This window comes from Leptodactylus fuscus, chromosome 6 (assembly GCF_031893055.1).
Source record: "Leptodactylus fuscus isolate aLepFus1 chromosome 6, aLepFus1.hap2, whole genome shotgun sequence".
NCBI lineage: Eukaryota > Metazoa > Chordata > Amphibia > Anura > Leptodactylidae > Leptodactylus > Leptodactylus fuscus.
In genome coordinates, this window is record NC_134270.1 from 17,011,480 (window position 1) to 17,031,669 (window position 20,190).

At 41.5% G+C, this 20,190-nt stretch overlaps 2 pseudogenes; both read left to right on the forward strand.

The window, feature by feature from the left end:
• LOC142209930 (uncharacterized) overlaps positions 1-20,190 on the forward strand; it is a 520,021-nt pseudogene that overhangs the window by 17,229 nt on the left and 482,602 nt on the right.
• On the forward strand, positions 18,386-19,510 carry LOC142209075 (uncharacterized; annotated as a pseudogene).

Below are 20,190 nucleotides of genomic sequence, written 5' to 3' on the forward strand. Positions count from 1 at the left end.
CCAGTGACTGTGCATGCCGGCTGACGGCCGTAGTTCCGAGGCCGCAATTGCGCGCATGTGCAGTCGGCTCTACTAGTGTCTCACTGGCAGAGCCAACTGCGCAGGCGTCGAAGGTGACGCTGAAGAAAGACGACGAAAGAAGGAGAGGATCCAGCCGAAGATGGAGGCGGCGCTGGAGCCTGTTCTCGAGCAGCAGTGGGGACGCCCCCATCGCATTTCTAGTGCTGGAGCCCGCCCCCATCGCTGCAAGAGAACTAATTTGCATACCGGTAAAAAACGGTATTTCTAACGAATGGCGTGGCAGAGATCACATCTAAAGGTATTAGATGAATAGCCTTTCTAAAGGCTATTCCAACGTGTGATCGCCAAAAAAAAGGGTTTTAATGGTAGAATCCCTTTAAATAAGTTGGGGGCATTGAATGAAAAAAAAAGCATACTCTCCTGTTTCTGTTGCTCCAGTGTCCTCCCACGGCTCCTGGTTCATCTGCTTCAGCAGCGTCTTCTGGCGTTGAGCTGAAGCAGCTGATCAGTGAAGGGTCTGGATGTCACTGTGACATTGGAGGTCCTCTTCCTGAGGTTGCTAATTGGCCTCAGCGGTCACAGGGACAGGTGAGTATCCTTTTTTTTTTTTTTTATTACTGCCACCAGCAGATTTAAACATTAAAAGTTTTGCCTGGACAACCCCTTTAAATGACTATAGCCCAATACCCATAAGTTAATACTACCTTAAATGCCGCTTCTCAATTCCCCCTTATATTAATAATACCCCCTAATGGCCTATTACCTCTGTTAGCCCCGATGACTCCTTATATTAATAAACCTTATATTGTTATTGGCCCTAATATTAAGTTTCCCCCACCCAACCTAAAAAATAAAAAAAAATACTTACCTGCCTTCAATCCCTGATGCACGGACTTGCCGCTGTCACTTCTTCGCTACCCATTCCAGTTACCGTCAGCGTCCTGGCTCAGGAGGCACAGTGTAGTGATGTCATCGCGCCCTGGGTCAGGATGCTGACGTCTTTAGTGGTTACAAGTATACCTGGAGGCCACAAGCTCCTACATGCCTGCAGCCTCCAGGTTAACAGAATAGTAGAGCAGGAAGCTGTTTTTCCTGCTCTACTATGTACTTCATCTGTATCGGTGTCCTGAAGAGGCCAATACAGATGAAATACCTGCTGTATAATACAGCGGAGACTCGATGACTATGGTGGCCACTCATCTCCTTAGTGACTTCCATATTTAAATACCCGACATCTGCCGTACTATAGTGGATATCAGGAAAGGGTTAAGTGCCTTAAATGTGAATAAATAGAAAACAGACACTGAAGTTTTTTCCTCCTATAAATCCTGAGCAGATTATACAGCAATAGGAAATGAAGTGATAGCACATTTACTAAATTTATTCTGGCACAAGAGACCCTATTTTTGGAAATTCCAACTCGCAGAATGCTTTTTCTTACTTTGTTGCTTTCACCATCTTATGTCACACTATGTAAGCACATTTGCCTCTTACAAAATAAAAGTTACTTTGGTGGTTACTCTGGACAATAAGCCAGTCTTGCTTTGATTTTTAGCCTCTGACCATTTACCACTGATGTTCCTAGAAGTACAGGCCGCTGCTTTTGCACCTTCCTTTTTGAATCACCCTGTAGTAAGGACTATGTAGCAGAATACGGCAAAAATGCTTGTAAAATGCCAGGCTAGTGGGGGAAAGTCATTGGACCTAATTATAGTCAGTGGGATTGGTCAGACGCAGTTGGAAGTCATCATCTTAAGAATTCAATGTTTCAGTTATAGTTTCATTGTTCTTCTCCTATGATGGAGCAAAACAAGAGGAATAACAATGCTTATGTGAACAGAGCCTAAGTCAGGTAGTCGCTGAATTTCACTCAATGCCTTGTAATTTGTTTGGACATTATTATATAGAAATGCTGTAAAATCTCATATAATATTCATACATTATAAAATCAGTTTTCTTCTTGGCAGATGACTGTACCAGGAGCTCAGAGGGACATCTCATATCTTCAGATTATAAAGCAGATGGTGGTATCACACAAGATACATATGAAGAACATGTTGTTATCTCAGATATTCCCTCACCCCTTCACAGCCAAGATCTATCATCTCTTTCTTCTATACACATCCTATCTTCTAATCCATCACAGACTGTGACACAAGAAAAGATTCAAACAGAGGAAAAGCCATATTCATGTTCAGTATGTGGGAAATGTTTTACATGTAAATCAAATCTTGTGATCCATATGAGAATTCACACAGGGGAAAAGCCATATTCATGTTCAGAATGTGGGAAATGTTTTAAACATAAATCAGCTTTCGTGATCCATAAGAGAGTTCACACAGGGGAGAAGCCTTATTCATGTTCAGAATGTGTAAAATGTTTTGCATCTAAATCAGGTCTTGTTAAACATCAGAATACTCACACAGAGGAGAAGCCATATTTATGCTCAGAATGTGGAAAATGTTGTAAACGTAAATCAGCTCTTGTGATCCATAAGAGAATTCACACAGGGGAGAAGCCATATTCATGTTTAGAATGTGGGAAATGTTTTCCATATGAATCACAATTTTTGATGCATAAGAGAATTCACACAAGAGAGAAGCCATATTCATGTTCAGAATGTGGGAAATGTTTTGCACGTAAATCAAATCTTTTTAAACATCAGAAAACTCACACAGGGGAGAAGCCATATTCATGTTCAGAATGTGGGAAATGTTTTACATGTAAATCAAGTCTTGTTAAACATCACAGATCTCACACAGGGGAGAAGCCATATTCATGTTCAGAATGTGGGAAATGTTTTACATCTAAATCAGATCTTGTTAAACATCAGAGATATCATACAGGGGAGAAGCCATATTCATGTCCAGAATGTGGGAAATCTTATACAAGTAAATCAGATCTTGTTAAACATCAGAGAACTCACACAGGGGAGAAGCCATATTCATGTTCAGAATGTGGAAAATGTTTTACAAGTAAAGCAGATCTTGTTAAACATCAGAGAACTCACACAGGGGAGAAGCCATATTCATGTTCAGAATGTGGGAAATGTTTTACATGTAAATCAAATCTTGTTACACATCAGAGAATCCACACTGGGGAGAAGTTACATTCATGTGCAGAATGTGGGAAATATTTTAGGCTGAAATCAGGGCTTATTAAACATCAGAGAAGTCATTGTAAACCATTGTCGTGTTTGGAAATTTGAACCTGGGAGATATTCAACAAAAATTTCTGGTTATACAGCAGAGAAGTCTTTTATGTTCAGAATGTGGGACATGTTTAATTTATATCTTCCCCCCCCCCCCCTATCAGTATGTCAGAGTGTGGGAGGAAATCCACGCAAAAACGGGCAGTAGATAGAAACTCTTTGCAGGGGGGAAGTGTATAATTTATATGGTGATTTTCATGTTTTATTAATCTTGCATGATAGAAACATTTTTGTAAATATAAAAAAATAAATAAAAATAAATATTTTGTTTTTGCAGCACCATATTCTAAGTGCTACAACTTTTTCATTTTTCAATCGATCAAGCTTTACACGGGGCATATATTTTGCAGGACAAGCTGTAGTTTTCATCTCTGGGGCACATTCAACATTTTATTAAACTTTTTTTTTTTTTTTACATGATTTACATTTTTTTTTAGTCCCACTAGGGGACAAACCTGAGATGCCTTGATCACTTGTATAATACAGTGTAATACTTCTGTAACACTGATATTCAGTCTATTAGGCATAATAGTCCTATGTACATGGCAGTCCAGGAGGCTACAGCTAGACTTCAGGCTGGCATGGCTACTGCAGTACCCCACGGTAGGCCTATGGGCTGGCAGAGGGAACTCCTTTAACCCCTTCCTGACGGTAAACACCCAGTGCTAATGCCCCTGGTTGGTGCCAGCACCGATCGCGGGCATTAACCACTGCGGCGTCTTGGTTAAAGGTGACCGAGATGCCATTTTCCTGACGGCGCATAGGCGCCTCCATTTTCCCTTTTATCGCCGGCTCACGTTGCCATGACAGCGGGTAGCCTTGTCAAGGCTCTCTGGCCTATCATGCAATGGATTCTATTGCAGGCTACTCTATGTAGCCTGCAATAGAAGCCCAGCTATTTTCAATGCATTAGCATTGTAATGCATTGCATTAGTGCTCAGATCCTCCTGGAGTTCAAGACCCCAAGGCGGTATCTCAAATGCAAAAAAAAGTTTTTAAAAAGTAAAAAAAGTTAAACATATTAAAAGTTCAAATCACCCCCCCTTTCCCTAGAACACATAAAAGTACTTAAATACTGTCAAACACATACCCTGTTTCCCCCAAAATAAGTCATCCCCCAAAATAAGACATAGCAGACATCCCCCAAAAAACCATTGCAGCCGGCTGAACACTGTGCGCGATGTTCCGTGTGCACAGGAAAGTAAACTGCTGCCTCTGCTGTGATACCGTATGTTGTATCCACTGTTTCTGCTGCTGTAGGATGAGCTGGGAGATGCCCGCTGTGCATACACTAAGCATCGTATGCTGTGGGGAGTCCACTCTCCCAGCTTATCCCATAGCAGCAGGAACAGTGGATACAACTTACGGTTTCACAGCAGAGGCAGCAGCCGATTTTCCTGTGCTCATGGAGCACAGTGTTCAGTCGACTGCAATGTTTTGCTTCATACAGTCTTTGCACCGCAACTACATCTCAGCGTAGCACAGTGGTGGCAGCAGCACACAAAAATAAAATAAGACATCCCCAGAAAATAAGACATAGCATATCTTTAGGACCAACATTTAATATAAGACACTGTCTTATTTTCAGGGAAACACGGTACTCATTAGTTATCTCTGTGTCCGGAAACTCACGGTCTACAAATCTATAAAAATATTTTTCCCGTACGGTAATCACTGTAATGGGAGAAAAAGTAAAAAGTGCCAAACTGCTGTTATTTCACTGTTTTGCCTCTGATAAAAATAGCAAAAGCTATTCCCCAAAATGGTATAATTAAAAAAGAACCCCCGGCCCCGCAAAAAAACCCAAAAAACGCCCTATGTATTCCCATTCACGGAAGTATAAAAAAGTTACGGGTGTCAGAATGTGGCGACTTTAATAAAAAAAAAAAAAAAAACTTTTGAACACAGTTTTGGATTTTTGTTAAGGGGTTGAGATGTAAATAAAACCATATGAATTTGGTATCCCTGGAATCGTACCGAAACATAGAATACAGGTGACATGTGACTTTGGCTGCACAGTGAACACCGTAAATACGAAGCCCGTAAAAAAGTCGCAAAAATTTACTTTTTCTTCAGATCCACCCCATTCTGTATTTTTTTCCAGCTTCCCAGTACATTATATAGAATACTTAATGGCGGCATCATGAAGAACAATTTGTCCCGCAAACATTAAGACGTCATATGGCTCTGAGAGTGGAGAAATAAAAAAAGTTATGAGGTTTGGAAGGAGGGGAGTCAAAATTGAATATCGAAATTTGCTGTCGGTGGGAAGGGGTTAAGAAATCAGATTCATTCATTCACGATAGTTGCGACAGGGATAATAATAATAAAGACATACTTTATATATAGCACCAACATATTCCGCAGCGCTGTACAATTTGTAGGGTTCAAGTACAGACAAAAGGATACATTACAAAGAAATAGTCACTTCACACAATGGGACTGAGGGCCCTGCTCGCAAGAGCTTACAATCTATGAGGTAGAGGAGGTGACACGAGGTAGCAGGGGCGGCATCAGAAGTAGCATTGCTCATACAATAGTCAGACAATTTTATAATAGAGGTTACTGTCATTACACAAACATAAATCTATGAGCCGCACTAATCATGTCCTTAAACATGCAGCTTGTGCCTGGACATATATATACCGTGTATACTCGAGTATAAGCTGAGTTCTTCAGCACAGTTTTTATGCTGAAAAAGCCCCCTTGGCGTATACTCGAGTCAGGGTATATTCAGCACAGAGAACTGAAGGACCTGCATAAATTAAATGAAGGGGGGGGGGGGGTCCTTTAGTGCTACTGCTCTGTGATTGGCTTTGTCATGTAGGTCACGTGACTGTGATGTCATCAAAGGTCCTGTAGCCACTAGTATGTAACATCTACAGATAAGTCAGTGGCCACTATGTGCAGGACTCATTATGTCTTATAGAAGATGTCTGTCGTATGGAGGAGAGGAAGCTACAGTACAGTGAAAGTAAAACACACAGGTACCTGCTGGAGTTACTATGCCTATAAATGTTAGGCATTTGGGGTTATTAATTTAGTTTCAGTAACTCCATGTGCCTCACATTAATAGCAGTTAACCCCATCATGTCCCTCATATTATCCCCTGTGTACCCTATATAAGGGTTACTAATATGTGAGACACATGGGGCTACTAATAAAGGACCTTAATTATGAAGATACCTAGTTATTACCTCCATATGTCCCACATATTAGTAACTGTTATGTGAGGCACACAGGGGGTTAATGTGAGGGACATAATGGGGTTAACTGCTATTACTGTGAGGCACATGGAGTTACTAAGCTGTAATGCACATGACCAGACTTTTTATCTGCAATGGTGGATTTCCCCCCCCCCCTCGGCTTATACGTGAGTCACTAAGTTTTCCCAGTTTTTTGTGGTAAAATTAGGGGCCTTATATTCGGGTCGGCTTATACTCGAGTATATACCGTAGTCTGAGATGGCATCATATAGTGTGGGGTTATGTGGGAGTGTGAACAAAGAAGGATTTATTTTAGGGATTCTAATTACGCTACGAAGGGTTTACATTAGGAATTGTGATCAGTCTGTCTGTGTCTTTAGTTTGCCCTTAAAGCTGTAGAAATTGGGAGTTAATCTGATTGTCCAGGGTAGAGCATTCCAGAGAGGTGGTGCAGCTCGGGAGAAGTCTTGTATACGAGCGTGGGAGGTTCTGATAATAGAGGATGTAAGTGTTAGGTCATTGAGTGAACAGAGAGCACGGGTTGGGCAATAGACAGAGATGAGGGAGGAAATGTGGGGAAGTGCGGCATTGCGGAGAGCCTTATGGATGAGGGTGATAAGATTATATTGTATTCTGTAATGAATAGGCAGCCAATGTAGTGACTGGCACAGACTGAAGGCATCGCTGTAGCGTCGAGACCAGTGATGGCAAACCTTTTTGAGATTGAGTGCCCAAACTGCAACCCAAAACCCACTAAATTATCGCAAGGTGCCAACACGGCAATTTAATCTTACTACTCTGTGGATCCACAATTGCGGACAGTTACGGACCCACAAATTACAGTCGTGTGAATGGGGCTTTACAGAGTTTGCACTGAAAGGTAAAATTCTTTGCATTTGGTACTTTTTAACAATTAATGTTCACTATTTACATTGTACAGGATCTGTTTTATAGTGACCGTGCAATGTAATTACATCCTGTACTAATATCATGTCTTCTATAAAACAGATACTGTGTGATATAAATAGTGAGGGGACCACACACACTACAATCTGCCCCACAGTGGCCCCCAGACAGAATTATATGCTCCACAGTAGGGCCCCCCCATAGTATTATATGCTCCACAGTAGCCCCTCCCACAGTATTATATTCTCCACTTTGGGCCCCACACAGTATTATATACTCCACAGTAGCCCCTTCCCCACACAGTATTAAATGCTCCACAGTAGCCCCTTCCCCACACAGTATTAAATGCTTCACAGTAGCCCCTTCCCCACACAGTATTAAATGCTCCACAGTAGCCCTCTCCCTACACATTATTAAATGCTCCATAGTAGCCCCCCCTCCCCACACACACAGCAGACACACACAATTATACTTACCTCAAGTCCCATGAAGAGCCGCCAGACGTCCTCCTGCTTTTGTCTGCAGTCACTGATGACTTACGTCATCACGCCTGCATCGGGGCAGAGGTCACACTCTGCATATACATTTGAAAGAAGGGATCGTTCACTAACGTGGAATCCTGTACCGGATTCCCTGTTAGCGAGCGATGGTGAGCGTGCCAAGTGAGAGAGCCCTGCATGCCCTCTCTGGCATGTGTTTCATAGGTTCGCCATCATGGGTCTAGACTGATAGATGAGCCTGGCCACTGCATTATGGAATCATGTGGATACACTGGCACGATCACCATGACAAATTGTCATGAATCAGGAAGGGTACTTTAACCTGGGATTTTCAAATCTTCTGTATCATGTACTGCAATACTCCTGCACTGCAGTACAATGCCGATATATTCGCTATTTTATTGGGATTGTTAGTCAGACCTCATCGCAGGGAACCGAGTGGTGAATACGATTATATTGTATTCTGTAATGGATAGGCAGCCAAAGTAAGTGCCTGGTACAGTCCGGAGGGATCGCTGTAGCGTCTAAACCTAAATCTAAATTTGCACAGGCGCCTTGGCCTCTTTAATCAGAAGAGTGGAGTCCACTGAGAATAGATCATCAAATAAAAATGAGTTGAAAAGCCCTTTTAAGAAAGCCTATGTGCACCCTAATTATATTAATTGCCCCTTATATTATGACCTCTGACATAAATACAGTCGATCCCCTAATGATCTTTATATAATTGATGCTCCTTCTATTCACAATGGCCCCTTATATAAATGATCCCTTATGTTCACAATATCCCCTAATGAGCCCTAATATAAATGTTCCTTTTATAGCCATAATGCCCCATAATTACCCTTTTTATATTAGGCCGGGGAAGGTAAAAAAAAATTCTTAAAATCACACTCGCCTGTCGCCAGTGCTCCGGTATCTTAGGGAGCGTTCACAGACAGCCACCAAACCTCAGGAATATGGTTACTAGCAGCTCACTGTCACCTCCAACTAACAAAGGAACATTTCCATGTGGACAGAAGAGGTACAAAACCTGCCCTCACATACTGACTACGGACAAAATAAAGATCCCGAACTCTGATCAACACTACAAGATCCCAGGTAACTTCACCTGCAGCACACCTAATGTGGTGTATTTAATAATGTGTACCAAGTGTCCTGGGGGCCTGTATGTAGGTGAGACAGGACAGACACTTAGGATGAGGATGAACTCACATAGACATATGATTAGAGAGCAGAGAATGGACCTCCCTGTGACAAAACATTTCTGCAATGAAAATCATAATATCACCAAGGATATGAAGATCCTGATACTAAGAAGAAATTTCAGAAACAGAAAGGATCGCCGCATATGGGAGATTAAACTCATGATGACCTTCAACACTCTCCAAAGGGGATTAAATCAGGCACAGGGTTTTATGACGTTTTACAACAACTAGACACCACGTAACTGATCAAATGAAGCAATAAACCCAGAGAACTTTTCCTGTGAACTGATATACTGTATATGGTTTTTTAAACTGTTTATTCACATGTTCTATTTTGCATCTAACACTCCATTCCTGTATATATATATATATATATATATATATATATATATATATATATATATATGCCTACCTTCAGGAATTGTGTTATACCATCCTGATGAAGGGACCTAGTAGTCCGGAAAGCTCGATATGTCATCAGAATTTTTTTAAGTTAGCCATTAAAAAAGGTATCAACTACTGAAGACTTCTCTAAAAAAATTTTTTTCATTTCATATCCACTGGCTAACATGGCACAAGGATATTTTTTCTTATATCGAATATCCAGATAATCTATTTTTGGTTGGCTGTTGTTAAATATTCTGTATTTGCGGTGAGATTTGTGCCACGTGTTGTAGGCCTTATCCACGATGGGAAGAAGTCAGCTTGTTATAAATCAGTGTAGGGGTTTATTAAGATGTTGAAGGAAAACACAGGAACAGGGAAAATGTCCAAAATAACACAAATATCAGTCAATGTCAATATAGCTTACATCTTCAGAGGAGTTAAAGTTCTTCATCTGGATATCCTGTAGTTACAGCTTGGTTCATGCTTGTCATTTGGTTGGTGGACTTGGGCTGCTTATGGCATCCATGGATGTCCATCTGCCTGGACCACCCACCCTGGTCTTCCCAAGGATAGACCTAGACATGTGTATTTCTTACTCATTTATATTCATGGGGTGGGTGTTACCCATTATTCTGTGCTTGTTTCTTCTATATTAGGATAACTCTAAAATAGTGTACCCTTATCACACCCATGTAGCATGAAGTCAGCAGACTGGAATGTTAACCCAATGTATGCCAGGAATATTGTAATATCATACTATTTAACAGCTGTGTGTTTAATTTTTTTTTCTATGAAGATTATGGAATAAAGTTTTTCATACATTGAATTTTGGTCTGAAATGTATTATATTACAATTTGTGATGGGACTACCCAAATACTTTTGGCATCCATTTATTGGAATAATTTGTTCCCCTGTAAGGAGTGCATATCTTTTGTATATATTTGCCTCCTCTTCTTAAGCTGCGATCTATGCGCCATAATCACATATAGGACGTCTGTGTCTCAGCTCAGGAGGAGCGATGTTGTGACGTTATCGCGCCCGTCTGTGCTGAGGAGCAGACATCTTGTCTTTTCCCTTGGCAACTTGTAAAGTGCAATCCTGAAGTGTCTTGTGGTTTACAAGATAACAGTAGGATGCATCTTACCTAGATCAGTGTCCTGGAGATGCCGATCTAGTTAAAAGTACCGAGAGTATTAATGACGGCCCCGGAAGCAGAAGAGGAGAGGCCACGAGCAGGAGCGGGGAAAGGTAAGTGAACAGGATCCGTTACTGGACCTCAGCAGAGGACCGGTAGAGCCCCCTAAAGACATGGTGCCCAGCAGGGGGATTTACCGGTACGCACGCGCAATACAGACAACTAATGAGGGGGTCTCGGTGTCTCTCTCTTTCCCTCCCTCAGGCGCTTACACTTCGTTCAGCAGCAGCATCTCCGATGATCTCTCTGTCTCTCTCACGTGCGCGCTTTGTGATACCCGATGGTGTTCTCTGCTCTGCCGTTGCCTCAGGAGTTTTAGTTCGGTCGGTTTTGTTTGTGAAGGAAAATGTGGGAAGGGGGGCGGGAGGAGGAGCAAGCTGGAGAGTCGGAAAGGGACACGAAACAACGATTTGACGAGGAACTGTCCAAAATTCAAGGGAACGCTGACAAATCCAGTATTTGCTTAAGCCAAACTACTTACCAGAAGTTAATCAATGATATCTAAAACACGCACACCAAAACATGACTACTAAGGAGGAACCCAGGGACTATCGGTTGCTGAATCGCTACGTATGTGATGATGAGGAAACAAAAGCAACTCATTGATCCTGTTACAGAAGGAGTCAGTACTATCCAGTATGATGTCACGGACTGTTATCACTACATTTCACGCCACTTCATGGAGCAGCTCGTTTTGGTTCATACTTTGCCTAAATAGCATTCGGCCTTCTATACAATGTCTAGGCAACGTACGGAACGATTCTCTCATCTCATACATTGCCTACAAATGCCGGGCACTGACTATGACATCATCACAGGTCCTTTAGCTGTTCCAGCAGAGTAACAAGGAACCTGACTCCTCCCACATATGATCACATGGTTATGACATCATCACAGGTCCTTTAGCTCTTCCAGGACAACAGCAGGACGATTCCTCCTCTCCTATATATATAGTGTACAGGTGGAGGTCAGTGTGTATATATCTATATATATAATGTGTGTGTATAGTCACGGTCATTGTTAGGATTACTGAGCCACATCAACCCGCACATGCCCCAATATGCCCCTTTAGTAGCCCAGACATGGCATTGTGACCAACACACAATGTAATGTCCCAGTCATTCATATCCCAGATACTATAATGTCCTGCCTTGTTTAGTTCCCCACACGGTATTAAGCCCCCTCATTGTGCTCCCTGCAGTATAATGCCCTCTCATTGTGTTCCCTGCAGTATAATGCCCCCTCATTGTGCACCCTGCAGTATAATGCCCCCTCATTGTGCTCCCCACAGTATAATGCCCCCTCATTGTGCTCCCCGCAGTATAATGTCTTCTCCTTCTGTTCCCCACAGAAAAATACACAAATAAAAACTAACACTCCCCTTCCCCCTCCACAGTCCACTCTGATCTCTACTTCCGGTGGTTTGGGAGCAGAAGGTACAATGTCACTACATCTCCTCTGCTGCTTCTAATCTGCTGTGAGCAGAGACAGGGACTGAATGATCCTTCACCATTGTCCTCCATCTGCATTGTACAGGACACAGATGGGGCTGAAGTCTCTTCCTTTCTCCTTTATTACTGAGCCTATTATGAGAGATTTTACATTACTGTGTTCCAGCAGCCAGAACTATATTACTTGTCCACTGTAGATGTATGGGGACTTGTTTTTCACAGGACAAGTTGTAATTTTTAATGGCAATATTGTCTGGTACATATAATTTATTGATTGACTTTTTGGGGAATGGTTGGGGGACAGAAAACAAAACAGAACATTATTTCCACCATTACTTTACACTATTTACAGAGCAGCAGAAAACAAAAACCTGATCCTTTTGCCTCTGGGTCAGGTCTATCATGGTAAATAATATTAGATTTTTGTGTTCCAGTAAGAGCTGCACATGGGCTTGGTTTTTTTTGCAGATCGAGTTAATTTTTTTCATTAGCTATTCTGGGGTATACTATATTGTTTTACAATTTTTTTTTAGGACAAGATGGCGGAGAAAATATTACATCTCACCTTAGAGATCCTGCACCAGCTTACTGGAGAGGTGAGAGATTCTGATGATGTCACATTACATCATTCTTATCTATAGTAATAACAGATGATATGACTGGAGAGGTGAGGGACTCTGGGAATGGATGGAGTGATATTTATTAATGTGTCTCTCCATAAACAGGATTACACAGTAGTGAAGAAGACCTCTAGTGGGCGCTGTCAGGCTCCTGTATCTGAAGGATGGGGGAGAACCCTGAGCCCAATCCCGGGGCCTCCACCTCACTCCCTGATACATGAGGAGATCAATGGACAGAAGATCCTAGAACTCACCAACAAGATGATTGAGCTGCTGACTGGAGAGGTGACACTGCTGGGAATGCTGGGACATTATACAGGAGCGCTATGAAGGGATCTGGTGATGACTGTATCATTGTGTTGTCAGGTTCCTATAAGGTGTCAGGATATCACTGTCTATTTCTCCATGGAGGAGTGGGAGTATTTAGAAGGACACAAAGATGTGTACAAGGAGGTGATGATGGAGGATCAGCAGCCCCTCACATCAGCAGGTAATAGACATGACTAAATACACACGGCCTCTCATTATCTGTATGGAAAGAATGAATTCAGTCCCTGTATGTGTTTCCTCCAGTTCCATCCAGTAAGAGAACATCACCGGAGAGATGTCCCAGTCCTCTTCTACCACAGGACTGTAAGGAAGAAAATGTCCTCCAGGATGATCAGGTAGATGGAGATAAGGTGACATGAAATCTTCCTCCGCCCTGTAGAAGGGCTGTGAAGGTCTCGTGGTCAGTCTGGTTTTATCCCACAGTATTAGATGTTTTCTACTTGTGTAATGAGAAAGGTGGAGATGGCAGGATAAAGCTGACCATAGACATGACATGTTATCTGGATCTTCTCATAGTTTTCTGGCTATGGAGGCTGCTGGTTGAACAGTGGAGCAACAGAGAGATGTCCCAGTCCTCTTCTACCACAGGACTGTAAGGAAGAAAATGTCCTCCAGGATGATCAGGTAGATGACAACATGGTGGATTTATCCCGGAGACCTTCAGCTATTTGGTCAGATAACTCCTGCTGTCACTTTTGGTGGTCATGATAATGAATGATCTTTTCTTCTCGTATAAAACATCCCACGTGACTTCTCCATCCATCTGGTGACTTTACAATATTTGTTTCACAGTTTTTGTATTCGGGTGAAGATCTGAACATTATTAATGTTCCGGAGACATATGTGAGGGGTAAGGAGGAGAGTAAGGAGGACATTCCTAGAGGTGACCGCCCAGGTGAGTAGTAACTAGAGATGAGGAATTGGTTCATAATGAATTTTTTCAAAAACTTTGGTTTCAACCAAACCTGAAATTTTCGGGATCTCCACCCACAAACCAATACATTGCAAGAATTTCTGCATATCTATTACAGGCCGCATACACCAGCTTGTAATAGAAGCAGTACAGAGACAAGCCTGGGATCGTTCAGTAGACTTCTAGCTATCATGGCAATGGATACTATTTCAGGGGCCAGCAATCTACCCCAAAACGGTGGTGCGAGAAGTGTAGCTAAGGGTTTGGCACAGGGGGACAAACGTATCCAAGTGGGCCCCCAAACAGTTCTATTGATATTATTACTATGCACAGTGGTAGATATCGGCTCTACAGACCATTTGGGTGAATACAGCGCAGTTACATTTTGTGAGTTACATGTGATGTCTTGTTCACATTTCTCGTCTCTTCCCTCTGGACCGCCATGAACAATTCTTCCAGCAGTGACTTGTCTCTGTAAAGTTTTCAGCACAGACTTCTTTGGCTTCTCACTTTTCCAGGCACCTGACCCACATTATCCTCACCTACATAAAGTCCCCATCCTGCTACTACCCCAATGCTAAAATATAATGTTCTGTATACATACAAGGTGACAGCCAACCCAGCACAGGTAAAGAGGGAACAATAGGTTATAACCCTCCCCTGCTGCAAGCGTTAGAAGTTATGACCTGGGAAGAAGATTTGATTGATTTGGTTTAAGTATTGATTTGGACAAACTATCTCGTAATCTGATTGGTCCCTTATCTGGAATAGAGGGTCTAAAACCGCGAGCTACTTTATCCATAAGGAAAACTTCTTTAAGATGCTGATGCACTGGTACCACACACCAGCCCTCCTGCATTCCATTGAAAGGTCTCTCCCGGATTGCTGCTGGTGTTGTGGTGCCCGTCCCGCGCACATCTTTCATTTGTTTTGGTTCTGTCCTTCGCTTGTCCCTTACTGGTGCTGGGTTCGGGATCTCTTGGACCGGGTGTTAGGAGTGTGTTTCCCTCTTTCTCCTAGGACGTACCTCCTTAATCTCCCCCCAGTTAAACTGCGTAAACCAGCCCTGCGTCTCTTCTCACCTCTGCCAGGTGCTTTATTGCTAAGCACTGGCGCCAATCGGCTCCCCCATCTCTCGAAGAATTATACTGCAGGATCAGGAACAAGCGTTCTCTAGAATATCTGACAGCTGTGCTTAAAGGGGCTCGATCATTGGGAAAAGTCATTTTTAACTAATCACATCTTTGCATAAGCTTTAGAAAGGCTATTCCACACCTACTTTTAGTATGTAGATTGCTTCAGTGGTTTCTGAATAAGTCCATTTTTATTCATATGCTAATTAGACTGGTGCACGATACATCGTGCACTCCTCTCCTGTTGTTTCCTATGGGAGGCTGCTGCTGCTGATGACTCAGCTTCCTGTTGCACACACACATTGGAGATAATAGAAAAGAGAAGGCTGCTGGGAACTTCCTGTACTGGCTGGAAGCTCATTAGCATATGAATAAAAACGGACTTATTCAGAAACCACTGAGGCAATCTACATACTAAAGGTAGGTGTGGAATAGCATCTCTAAAGCCTATGCAAGGATGTGATTAGTTAAAATTGACTTCCCAGTGATAGAGCCCCTTTAATAATGAGGAGGAGCGATTTTGTACCGTTTGGAATTTGTGGGACACATTTTGGGTTACCCAGCCCTTGTGATTATGCTGACCCTTGGAGTCTCACGGTATCCCTTTGTTGTTTCCCCCCCCCCCCCCCCCCTGTTTCTTTGTCTTGTCTTCGTCTGTTAATCCCGTTTAGTTTTTGTTATTCCTGGATTATTTCTAGTGTTCTTAATGTGTAAACGATATATTTGACCATTTCCAAACCGGTACTGGTGTATCGGTCTTGTTGTACTCTCTTATTGTTAAAACCTTTCAAAATAAACAATTTAAAAAAAAAAGTTTTGCCTGGACAACCCCTTTAAATGAATATAGCCCAATACCCATAAGTTAATACTACCTTAAATGCTGCTTCTCAATTCCCCCTTATATTAATAATACCCCCTAATGACCTATTACCTCTGTTAGCCCCGATGACTCCTTATATTAATAATACCACCTTATATTGTTGTTGGCCCTAATATTAAGTTTCCCCCACCCAACCTAAAAATAAAAAAATACTTACCTGCCTTCAATCCCTGATGCACGGACTTGCCACTGTCACTTCTTCACTATCCACTCCAGTTACCGTCAGCGTCCTGGCTCAGGAGGCACAGTGTAGTGACCTGATCGCGCCCTGGGTCAGGATGCTGATGTCTTTAGTGGTTACAAGTATACCTGGAGGCCTCAAGCTCATACATGCCTGCAGCCTCCAGGTTAACAGAATAGTAGAGCAGGAAGCTGTTTTCCTGCTCTACTATGTATTTCATCTGTATCGGTGTCCTGGAGACGCCAATACAGATGAAATACCTGCTGTATAATACAGCGGAGACTCGATGACTATGGTGGCCACTCATCTCCTTAGTGGCTTCCATATTTAAATACCAGACATCTGCCATACTATTATAGTGGATATCAGGAAAGGGTTAAGTGCCTTAAATATGAATAAATAGAAAACAGACACTGACGTTTTTTCCTTCTATAAATCCTGAGCAGATTATACAGCAATAGGAAATGAAGTGATAGCACATTTACTAAATTTATTCTGGCACAACAGACCCCGTTTCTGGAAATTCCAACTCGCAGAATACTTTTTCTTACTTTGCTTTCACCATGTTAGATAAGATAAGATAATCCTTTAATAGTCCCACAATGGGGAAATTTCAATGATACAGTTTCATAGATGGTACAGTAGTTTATAATGAGAGAAACACATACAAGATCATGGCAGATAGAGAAATCCTAGGAATCATAGCAACTAAAAAAGAAAGAAACAAAGACACACTGCAGGATCATTTAGTTCTCTGTGTGAAGTGATGTTAATAATACAGCCTGACCGTGGTTGGAGGACATGAGGAGGGGTCACAGCATGTAGATATAACAGGTAGAAACATTTTTTGCAGAGGTGGGGGACATAGGCAGCTATCACAATAACATGTGGTAGTTCTTTGGTAGGTAGTGAGATCTCCTGCTCACAGCTGATAGTTTGGTATCTTGTATCAGCACTATTGTCCATTAACCACAAAAAATGCTGCAAATGTCCTTCATCACAGCCCTCCTCCTTTCTTCTTACGACTGTGTTCTACTGCTCAAAGATGTCTGAAGCCATCCCGGTAAACGGCGTGCTGCACTCTTGCCAAGCTTCCATAAACACATGGGGTAGGTGGGTGATGGTAGGTTCCCAGGCTGTAACAGAGTCCCAGGTGTCCACAGTAATAGAAAGAAATACCAGTCAGCTGTAGGCATCTTCACACATCAACAATAGACTCCAGAAATCATCTCCTTGAGAGAAGAAGTCCACACGTCCATGCAGGTTTCTCCTCCATGCCTCATGGTGAAACATGCTGTCCTTAGCTCCTGGGGGGATGGTAACAGGCACATGTGCAAACAGGAAAACTCCAGCTGATTCAGGTCTTGGGTCTTGTCCATGCTTAATAATAGAAACAAAAGGAAAAATATACTCCACAGGGTCTTCCATTCGATTTATAGTTGTTAATTCATAGTGCTAGTTTGCTTGGTTAGAGGATTCTTGAAGATAAAGACAAAAACAGTGAAAAAGGAAGATAAAGGTTGCTCCCAGCTTGGAGCTCTGTATCGAGGCAGCCACTCAAGGCGGTGCCATGATAAGAATGTCACACTATGTAAGCACATTTGGCTCTTGAAAAATGAAAGTTACTTTGGTGGTTACTATGGACAATAAGCCAGTATTGCTTTGATTTTTAGCCTCTGACCATTTACTATTGATGTTCCTAGAAATACAGGCCGCTACTTTTCTGCTTTTGCACCTTTACCAGGCTAGTCGGGGAAAGTCATTGGATCCAATTATAGTGAAAGGGATTGGTCAGACGCAGTAGGGATTCATCATCTTAAGAAACCAATGTTTTAGTTATAGTTTCATTGTTCTTCTCCTATAATGGAGCAAAACAAGAGGAATAACATTGTTTATGTGAACAGAGCCTAAGTCAGTTAGTCATTGTATTTCGCTTAATGCCTTGTAATTTGTATGGACATTTTTATATAGAAATGCTATGAAATCTCAATATAATGTTAATGATATAATATACATTATAAAATCAGTTTTCTTCTTGGCAGATGACTGTACCAGAAGCTCAGAGGGACATCTCATATCTTCAGATTATAAAGCAGATGATGGTGGTATCACACAAGATACATATGAAGAACATGTTGTTATCTCAGATATTCCCTCACCCCTTCACAGCCAAGATCTATCATCTTTTTTTTCTATACACATCCTATCTTCTAATCCATCACAAACTGTTACACAAGAAAAGATTCAAACAGAGGAGAAGCTATATTCATGTTCAGTATGTGGGAAATGTTTTACATGTAAATCAAATCTTGTGATCCATATGAGAATTCACACAGGAGAGAAGCCATATTCATGTTCAGAATGTGGGAAATGTTTTACATCTAAATCAGGTCTTGTTAAACATCAGAAAAGTCACACAGGGGAGAAGCCATATTCATGTTCAGAATGTGGGAAATGTTTTAAACATAAATCAGCTATTGTGTTCCATAAGAGAATTCACACAGGGGAGAAGCCATATTCATGTTCAGAATGTGGGAAATGTTTTACATCTAAATCAGAGCTTGTTAAACATCAGAAAACTCACACAGGGGAGAAGCCATATTCATGTTCAGAATGTGGGAAATTTTTTCCATATGAATCACAATTTTTGATGCATAAGAGAATTCACACAGGGGAGAAACCATATTCATGTTCACAATGTGGGAAATATTTTACACGTAAATCAAATGTTGTTAAACATCAGAAAACTCACACAGGGGAGAAGCCATATTCATGTTCAGAATGTGGGAAATGTTTTACATGTAAATCAAATCTTGTTAAACATCACAGAACTCACACAGGGGAGAAGCCATATTCATGTTCAGAATGTGGGAAATGTTTTACATGTAAATCAGATCTTGTTACACATCAGAGAATCCACACTGGAGAGAAGTCATATTCATGTTCAGAGTGTGGGAAGTCTTATACAAGTAAATCAGAGCTTGTTAAACATCAGAGAACTCACACAGGGGAGAATCCATATTCATGTTCAGAATGTGGGAAATGTTTTACATCTAAATCAGATCTTGTTAAACATCACAGAACTCACACAGGGGAGAAGCCATATTCATGTTCAGAATGTGGGAAATGTTTTACATGTAAATCAAATCTTGTTACACATCAGAGAATCCACACTGGGGAGAAGTCACATTCATGTGCAGAATGTGGGAAATGTTTTCTACATAAATCAAACCTTTTGACACATAAGAAAACTCACACAAGGGAGAAGCCATATTCTTGTTCAGAATGTGGTAAATATTTTAGGCAGAAATCAGGGCTTATTAAACACCAGAGAAGTCATTGTAAACCATTTTAATGTTCGGAAATTTAAATCTGGGAGATATTCAACAGAATTTTCTTGTTATACATCAGAGAAGACTTTTATGTTCAGAATGTGGGAAGAGTATAATTTATATATTTTTTCCCCCCTATCAGTATGTCTTTGGAGTCTGGGAGGAAACCCACGCAAAAACGGGGAGAACATAGAAACTCTTTGCAGGGGGGAAGTGTATAATTTATATGGTGATTTTCATGTTTTATTAAACTTGCATGATAGAAACAATTTTGTAAAATAAATATTTTCTTTTTGCCTCATCATATTCTAAATGCTCCAACTTTTACATTTTTCAATCGATCAAGCTTTACACGGAGCATATATTTTGCAGGACAAGCTGTAGTTTTTATCTCTTTGGGGCACATTCAACATTTTATTAAACTTTTTTTTTTACATGATTTACATTTTTCTTTAGTCCTACTAGGGGACAAACCTGAGATGCCTTGATCACTTGTATAATACAGTGTAATACTTCTGTAACACTGATATTCAGTCTTTTAGGCATAATAGTCCTTGTACATGTAATGTACATGGCAGTCCAGGAGAGTACAGCCAGGCTTCAGGCTGGCATGGCTACTGCAGTACCCTGCGGTAGGCCTATGGGCTGGCAGAAGGAACTCCTTTAACCCCTTCCTGACAGTAAACATCCAACGCTAATGCCCCTGGTCGGTGCCAGC